Here is an 8,386-nt window from a genome sequence, read left to right on the forward strand (position 1 = left end):
TTATAGCTGGTTTTGACAGCAAGCTGCTCTAGAGAGCTAGGTAGGTTGATGAAGGATTCGAGCCGTACATAAACAACTGAACCAGAAGGAAAATTTAGGCATGAGAGAAACCTTGGATCTCTTCTTGTTTTCTCACTCTCACCTGATTACCTTGTTTCCTACTTCACTCACGGTGAGAATTGACAAACTTCACCTATTATAAACTCTTTGGCAATTTATTCTGAAATATAAATAGACAGACAAGATCACAGACTATTGGAGGATAGCCTGTAACATGAAAGACAGTCTCCAAACCAACTGGATTGAGGTCTCACCACACTCAGACAGCAAACTAAGAGAGAAAAACAAGAGATACAGGAAACAAGAGAGGGAAAGGACTTCTCCTTCCTGTCCACTCATTTATTTGGACCTAGCACACTACAAAATACAAATATATCTGTATAAAAAGTGCTGTAACAAGTTGCCAGTTGATACATAAAAATATTTTGTAGATGTTTTGAAGCATTAAAAAACCCCTCAATCTTTTTCATTTACTTAAGTAAAGGAAACTATAATGATATTATAATGATACACTATAATGATATATTATAGGTACACTCTGAATTATTACTCCTACCAGTATTTCTGACATTTTCAGATGTAGTAGTTTTCAGATGTAGTAGTTTAAAATTTTATTGGACCATAATGATTCTACATGATACCGGGATTCATTGTCAAATATACGCAAATAACATAATTTGATCAATTTCATTCACCAGTACTTCCCTTTCTCCTACTTCCTCCTTCCCCTGGACCCCTTCCCCTATCTTTTTCATCTTCCTTCCATTTTCATGAGATCCATTTCCCCCCACTTTTGTTTCCCTCTCTAGCTACCACATATGACAGAAAACATATAACCCTTGACTTTCTGAGTCTGGTTAATTTCACATGATTTTTTTCCGAGTTCCAACAATTTTCATACAAATGACATCCATTGTGTGTGTATATACATCACATCTTCTTTATCCATTCCTCTGTTGACGGACACCTAGGCTGTTGTGAATTGCTTGGCTATAAACATGGGTTTGCATGTATTGCTATTGTGCGCTGGCTTTAATTCATTAGGATAAACACCAAGGAGTGGTATAGCTGGGTCATATGGGGGTTCCATTTCCTAGTCTTTAAAGGAGCCTCCATACTGATTTCCATCATCATTGTGCTCATTTATATTCACACCAAAAGTGTGTAAGTGTTCCTGGGGGCAAAGGACTTGTCAGAATGGTGAACTGAAGAAGTCTCAGAGTGAGAGCTGTGCAGCAAGACCAGATAACTGGGAAAAGACATTGTCAACTACAGGAAAAACAGAGTTGTTAGAAGTACAATCATGGAATTATAATACTCTACGTGACTCAAGTGTGCATGCACATTAGCACAAACATTGAGTCTAATTTAAAAAAAGCTATGGCATCACATGTCCTTACAAAGTGGGCAGAAAGGTCTGTGTGTTGGTGAGGAGCCATAGAGAGAACGAAGGGGGACAGGGTGGGGACAGGGAAATGGGAATGAAGTACTTATGTTCATAGCAGGAATCAATAAATTATGTTTAAAATTTAGAAAAAATGGTAGAGCAAATATATTATTGCTAAATATTAAGATGATATCACAATAAATAATCCCAGTGGCTCAGGAAGCTGAGGAAGGAGGATCACAAGTTCAGTGCCAGCCTCAGCAACTTAGGGATGCCCTAAGCAACTCAGTGAGACACTGTCTCTAAATAAAATAAAATAAAATAAAAAAAGAGCTAGGGATGTGGGTCAGTGATTAAGTGCCCATGAGTTCAATCCCCAGTATCAAAAAAAGAAAAATAAATAGATCAAATAATTCATATTTGTTGCCTATGAGAAGTAGCAGTTCTGGGTGTGATGTGTCAGAGTTTTGCTATTTTTTTTAAATCACAAGTTTATTGTACAAGTTGAATTTAAAAACTATCTACGTAGTATTTTGAAATACTTAAAATGTTAAAAAAAAAATCTGGGTGCAATGGCAGATACCTGTAATCCCAATGACTCCGGAGGTTGAGGCATTAGGATTGCAAATTCAAGGTCAGCCTTAGTAACTTAATGGGGTCCTGTCTTAAAATAGAAAAATAAAAAAAGGGATGGGTATGTAGTTTAGTGGTAAAGCACCCCTGGGTTCAATTGCCAGTTCCAAAAAAAAAAAAAAAAAAAAAAAGTAAAAAAAAAACACACCAAGAAATAAAGAACAATATCAACAACAAACTCCTCAAAGGTCTAGGAAATTGACCTGAAGTAAAAGGGAGGGAGGGTTCTGCAGGAAGAATTAATAGTTTAAACAAAGAGCAGAGATTAACCACTAAATTTTTAGTTAAAGCAAATAAATACAGAGCTGGAACCAAATCTTGTTTCAATTATGCATTCAACAAAATTCAACATTACTAACTAGTTAATATTTGTGCTTATTTTTAAAAAAAACTAATAAAATTTTAGAGCTAGGGAAGAAATTCAGAGTATCAGCTACCTTGCTTACTGTTCCACACATCTGTTATTTGGACACCCCAGACAGCAGGAATTCCAAAAGCTAATGCACAGTTGTTGAAGGCACAGACTTGTAAACCCACACCTGTCACAGAGCACTGTTTGCTCTTTGCATCTGATGAGAACCAGCATCCCTTAACTCATAGGCAAGGAGGAAGAATTAGTTCAGTGTCTCTTTTCAAGATCTTGGAGAAATCAACAGTGTTTTGTGAGAGTGAAATGCTTCGTTGGCCAGCCTCCAACCTCAGCTTGATGGCAGAACAAGAGGCTGATTCCTGACGGAGAGAGTCCTGAGGTATGGAAAGCCCCAGATACCTCAACTCCCGCAGTAGCCTCCCCCAAACCCAGGGATATAGGCATCTAGTGACATTATTTGAGGTGTGAGGTGTGAGCTCTGTTTTCGAGTTGCTCAGCTGCTTGCAGCAGCAGCTCCTGTCTGGCTTCTCTTCTGTACGGCTGGAAGGAGAAAACAGGGAGAAAGAGAAGGCAATGGCTGACCCTTAGAAATAAATTGTCATCCTATAAAAGTAAGTTGACAGTGCAGACCATACAGAAAAAAACAAAACAAAACAAAACAACAACAAAAAAACCTGTTGGGCTCTCCCACCTTTACTTTTTTTTTGGCTGAAAAGTAAAAGCCACAGTTTGGTTTCTCTACAGTTTTATCCACCCCTCTCTGCACCTCCGAGTGCAACCTTTAAATTCTTATGGTCACTGCGCATGCCCTGTGGGTCACAAACTTCTTCTCTGGGGCTCCTCATCCTTTCTCCGTTGGGCTCCTACCTCATCCTATTAGGCTCTTCCTGCGTGAAGAGTTTCCTCCTTTGTGTTCCCACAGTTCTTTCTCTAAACTCAATCTGTGTCTAGCTGTTTCTTCATGATTTTTTTTTTTTTTTTTAATCAGATGGGAGCTCTTTGCGGTTAGGGATCATGTGCACGCCCTCTTTGTCTCAGCTTCTTGGTCATACATAGGAGGTGCTCACTAAACGTCTGCTGAGTGACTGACTGAAAAATGAATGATTGAATGAAAGTCTCTTTGGAAAAACTACCTGTCCATTACTATTTGCCTATTCCACCATTCTGAGTTTGGTTAGGGAGTTTTTATATCTTTGCTGAATGTTTATTTTAAATTTTGAAGCAATAAGGAAGTTCAGAAACAGACAGTATTAAGCGATATTTGGATTTTTTTCTCTTCTTATCTTATGGGAATTACCTGTCTCCTAGAGCAATTACATTTTCTCTTCTAAACCATTCTTTTCCTGTATTCTTCTGAGATTTCTTCCTTATTACATTATTTCACTATTCTTCCCCCAGAAGACTTTAAGAAACGGATACCATTTGACAGTTTTACTCATGGTAATACCATATATTTTGCATAGTGCTCATGAAACTTAATGTGCAGGTTTTTTTGACCAGGTTTTACATATTTTTTCCAAAACAAAACCTAACAAATCCAAATATTGATTAATAAAATGACTGAATTTGTGTGTGATTTGTCAGCTGGAGCCCAAAGGGGGCAGCAGAGAGCTAACCAGGAGTTAGACTTGGTGAAAAACCTCTAACTACTCTAAGCATCTTGCTTTCATTTTCCCTCTGAGATGAAGGAGTTGGGGTAAGCAATCCCTAGAGTTTCTTATAGTCCTCAAATTCTCTGTGTAAGTTTTGAATAAAAATTTTGCACGGATTTAGGCTCTGGGGACAGAACAGAGAATGAAAAACCCAATAATCCTCCACTCTTGAAGCTTGTTTTCCAGTGGGGTCCTTGCACCAAATAGGGATTCTATGCCGCCACAGTGACCTGGAGGGTGTGGGCAGTGGGCACTTCAGGCCTGGGTGGGAAGTCAGGCAGGATTTGACCATGAGTCAGTAGATATGATATGTCCAGGTACTAGGTCAAGCAGGAAACCTTATGGGGTGGGGAGAAGAGCCAGAAAATCAGAGGGGTTGGTGCCTGACTGCCCAGGAGGAGAAATGTAAGGGCAGATAGTTGTGCCTGCAACACTTCCAGATGTGCAAAGACTATTGAGCCTCCTTCAGCAGGGCTTGTATCTGCTCCTGGGGAAGTTCTACATGCAGTTACTGGGAGCGAAAGTAGCACATGCATATAGCTAGGGGCAGGAGGAGCCAGATGGGCGCCAAAGAGCTCAGAGCCTCATAGCTGATAAGCCTTTCATAAAGGCTGTATGAATAAATAAAACTGGATCATTAGCTAGTTTCCTTGGCTTGTGGGTATTGGTCAGCCACCTCTTATCACAGGCCTGTTAAATGTCTGATTAACAGCTGTTATCAGGTTTTTATTTGCTCTTTACACTTAAATGTCTAGAGGCTGAGTTTGAGTGAAATATATAAATAGGAAATATCCTTAAAATGAAGTAACTTTTGTCAAAATGTTGAAAATACTCTGTTTAATCCTTTATTTATAAAATTTACATTTATATAAATAATGTATATAATTTACATTTAACACTTAATCTTACTATATAACACTCTGAGGTAGAAACTATTTTTCTCAGTTTATAGAAGAGGAAACTGAGGTTCAGAGACCCTAAGCAAGGCTGGGGATGTGGCTTTGTGGTAGAGTGCTTTCATACACACCTAAGGCCCTGGGTTTGCTCCTCAGCACCACACAACCCCCCTTACATTAACCCCCAAAGCAAGCAAATGAGCAAATATGGTGGGGGGCGGGGAACAACCAAGCACCTTGCTTATACTCACAGGATTAAAAGATATATGATGCCAAGAATTACTTTTCTTTTTCTTTTTCTCACCTGGTTTCAGGGTAGCAAAAGTAATGTTGGCTGGTCATCAATCACTATTGGGAGCATAAGCTTTTTCCTTTTTCTCATTTTTAATTGAAAATTCTTTTATTTATTTTTTTCTCTAAGTTTCTCTGTCAGCTCATCCATTTTTTTTTTTTCATTCTGCCTCATTTGGGATGCGCGGGGTATACAAGAGCAACAGCAACAAATTTAGGTGTCCTTAACCCTGGGGAAGACAGGCAGCACACCACTGGCACCATACCCTCTTTTTTTTTTTTTTTAGAATCCAAGAAAATAAAGATGGCGAATTTTATTCCTTTCATATGTTGTAATTGCTACTCAATATTTACAAGAAACTAGGATTTTAGTAATTTATAGAACTCATTTTCTAATTACATTTACAGGATATAATTTATCTTATGAAATAAAGTTAGAACATTTTTTTCTAATAAAAAAGTTTTAATATCCAAAGAACATCACTGCATTCTCTATACATATAAAACCGTGAAGTCCATTTTTTTTTAATAAAAAGGTAATATAATATCTAATTTTTTGTTTTGAAATTTATTTATTGTCAAATTATAGAATGCCAGCAGCGGTCACTTGTTGGTATTTAAGAAAAAACAAACACTTCATCATCTTAATAGAACATTTTCTTCTTTTTTTTTCCTCTTCCAGAGTTGCACCTGAAAACATTTATTTAATAATAAGTGCCAGGCAGTTCTTAAAGTTACTTTACATATTAATTAATTAGTTAACACTCAGGAAATCCTCACAAAAATCCTATGTAGTAAGTAATGTCTACATTAACATACCTATTGTGAATGTTGAAACTGAAGCTCAGAAGCTTAAATAACTTGTCCAGTGCTATAATTAGCAGAGCCCAGGGTTCAAACTGGGGGAGTTTATCTCCAATATTTGTGATTTTTTAAATTAAATTATTTATTTATTCTAATTTGTTATACAAGACGGCAGAATGCAATTCATTTCATATAACACATATAAAGCACAATTTTTCAAGTCACTGTACACAAAGTATTTTCACACCATTTGTGTCTTCATACATGTAAGTTAGAGTAATACTGTCTAACTCATTCCACATCATTCCTACTCCCATGCCTCCATCTTTCCCCTCCCTCCCCTTTGCCCTATCTAGAGTTCATCTAATCCTTCCATGCTCCCCCTCCATTGCCATTATGAGTCAGCATCCTCATATTAAAGAAAACATTCAGCCTTTGGTTTATTGGGATTGGCTTACTTCACTTAGCATTATATTCTCCAACTCCATCCATTATCCTGAAAATCCCATGATTTTATTCTCTTTTATTGCTGAGTAATATTCCATTGTGTATATGTACCACAGTTTCTTTATCCATCCACTGAAGGGCATCTAGGTTGGTCTCACAGTTTAGCTAATGTGAATTGTGCTGCTATAAACATCCATGTGGCTGTGTCTCTGTAGTATGCTGTTTTTAAGTCCTTTATGTATAGACCGAGAAATGGGATAGCTGGGTCAAATGATGGTTCCTTTCCCAGTTTTCCAAGGCATCTCATACTGCTTTCCAGTTTGGCTGCACCAACTTGCAGTCCCACCAGCAATGTATGAGTGTGCCTTTTCCCCCACATCGTTGCCAATGCTTATTATTGTTTGTATTCTTAATAGCTGCCATTCCGACTGGAGTGAAATGAAATCTTAGAGTAGTTTTGATTTGCATTATCTCTAGTTGCTAGAGTTGTTGAACATTTTTTCATATGTTTGTTGATTGATTGTATATCCTCTTCTTAGAAATGTCTGTTTAGTTCCTTGGCCCATTTATTGATTGTTTTTTGGAGGTTAAGATTTTTGAGTGCTTTATAGATCCTAGAGATTAGTGCTCTATCTGATGTGCTTGTGGTAAAGATTTGCTCCCAAGCTGTTGGCTCTCTATTCACCTCACTGATTGTTTCTTTTTGCTGAGAAGGAGCTTTTTAGTTTGAATCCATCCCATTTATTGATTCTTGGTTTTAATTCTTGTGCTATAGGAGTCTTATTATGGAAATTGGGGCCTAATCCGACATGATGGAGGTTTGGGTCTACTTTTTCTTCCATTAGGTACAAGGTCTCTGGTTTAATTCCTTGGTCCTTGTTCCACTTTGAGTTGAGTTTTGTGCATGGTGAGAGATAGAGGTTTAATCATTTTGTTACATGTGGATTTCCAGTTTTCCCAGCACTGTTTTTTGAAGAGATGATCTTTTCTCCAATATGTGTTTTTGGAGCCTTTGTCTAATATGAAATAACTGTAATTATGTGGGTTTGTCTCTGTGTCCTCTATTTTGTATCATTGGTCTCCAGGTCTATTTAGATGCCAATACCATGCTGTTTTTGTTACTGTTACTCTGTAGTACAGTTTAAGGTCTGGAATAGTGATGCCACCAGCTTCATTCTTCTTGCTACGGATTGCTTTGGCTATTCTGGGTCTCCTATTTTTCCAGATGAATTTTATGATTGCTTTTTCTATTTCTATGAGGAATGTCAACAAATACAGATTTTGTTAACAAGAGTGGTTCTGCAAGAATGCAATTTTAAGGATGAGTTTTCTGCCTTGGTTCTGAGGCTTCTGGATAGCGTAAGTAAAATGGTGAGAGAAAAAGATGAACTTAGAGATTCAAATTCCCAACTCAAGTGACAAAGGAGCCTCTAGGAGTCTCCTACTTCCTGCAGTCATAGGGATAAGATTACTGAAAAGCAAACTCAGAACCTTGTTCTGGAATTGACTGAATGGAACTTCCAGCCTCACAGGTATCTGTAAATGTGAGGGCATTGATTGGAAAAGCATGGAATTTTGTGAGTTGGAATGGGGAATTATGAGGAGACCTCAAGGAAGCTTTAGATATTAATTTCCTAATTTCTAATGAGATTATTTTGTCTCCCCAGTGGAAGAGGCCTTCACTGTCATCACCAGTGAAAGCAACCTTGCCACCGTGGGGTAATTGGTGTCACCAGTTGGTATCACCACAGTGGCTTCCTGTGGGTGGCCATGCCTAAGCTATTTGAATAGTCTCTACTCAACCTTGGAGCCAAGGAGATGTTGGCCTTGAATTGTAAGTCCTTTT

Source organism: Ictidomys tridecemlineatus, chromosome 11 (genome assembly GCF_052094955.1).
Source record: "Ictidomys tridecemlineatus isolate mIctTri1 chromosome 11, mIctTri1.hap1, whole genome shotgun sequence".
NCBI classification, from domain to species: domain Eukaryota; kingdom Metazoa; phylum Chordata; class Mammalia; order Rodentia; family Sciuridae; genus Ictidomys; species Ictidomys tridecemlineatus.